This window comes from Poecilia formosa, unplaced genomic scaffold (genome assembly GCF_000485575.1).
Source record: "Poecilia formosa unplaced genomic scaffold, Poecilia_formosa-5.1.2 Scaffold381, whole genome shotgun sequence".
In the NCBI taxonomy this organism is placed as follows: domain Eukaryota; kingdom Metazoa; phylum Chordata; class Actinopteri; order Cyprinodontiformes; family Poeciliidae; genus Poecilia; species Poecilia formosa.
Genome location: NW_006800320.1, coordinates 21,287 through 22,421, shown reverse-complemented (window position 1 = coordinate 22,421; position 1,135 = coordinate 21,287).

The window sequence follows — 1,135 nt, the reverse complement described above, 5'->3', positions numbered from 1 at the left end:
TATATATATATATATATATCTCAATCTCACTAACCTCTAACAATATCTATCCAATCTGAAATTGTAGGGGTCATGTTACAAATTTTACCAGCATTGTGTGTTTTCCAAGCACATAATGCCATTTTATAACACAATCAAATAACTATGTTAGCTACAGTTGCTAAAAGAATGCTGTATATATCAAATATGACTTGGAAGAAATTTTACCTTGTAATTCAACATCTTGAAATTGGGCCTCTGTCTCTTTAAAAACTCCTCCTCTTTCAGAAACTCCAACTTTAGGAAGTCATCACAACATGGCTCCTCTATTAAACCCTTTAACTATTTTTTTTACCAGCATTGCTCTGAGAAGTAAGCTCCTATCATGAGCTCAGCTGATGTGCAGCTGCACTCGGTGTTTGCTAAATCCTTCTGGCTAGTCTGAAGGAGCTGAGTGGGGGAGATGTAGAGGAGGGATGCTCTGTGAGAAGGAAGATTGGATGCTTGGAAACTGCAGCTCAGAGGAGGAGCTGTGTCTCCACGCCTGGGTGGAACTATGTCCACCCAGGCGTTTTGCGCAGCTGAATGATTGTCATGGAGATTAAAAGATTTCTCAAGTCAAAGTTCATAAAAGTCAATCTTACATAATACTGCCCCTATAACACATCCATGAGAAGAACCAGAGTGAGTGTGAAAACACAGAGAATGTGTGTTCACTCTGGATGTTGTGCATGTTTTCCACTGACGGCGCTTTGAGGAAGTTGGGTAAGTTTTTCCAGAGGCTGCTGAATGTCCTCACAGTGTTATGGACGCTGACTGACAGGACAATACAAAGAGACACTCAGAGCTGTTTGGCTGTCTGCGAGCATGTCTGCTGTTTGGATCAGCTTCCATGACTCAAAGGGATATCCCACACTGAATCCCCTCCCCTCCGTTTCCCTTCCTTCCCTACTTCAGCCTCCACCCCCTCACTGTCACTCCCTCCTTTTGCCACCAAACAATGTTCATACTTCAGTGTACTTTTAAAGATGTGGAAGGGTTTTGAAACTTACGTCTGAAATGAGCTGATAAGTGAAGGATGGCATCAAACCTTGAAGAAGCGGATTGAGGAGAGTTGGTGAGTCACACTGCTGTTGTGTGTGTGTGTGTGTGTGTG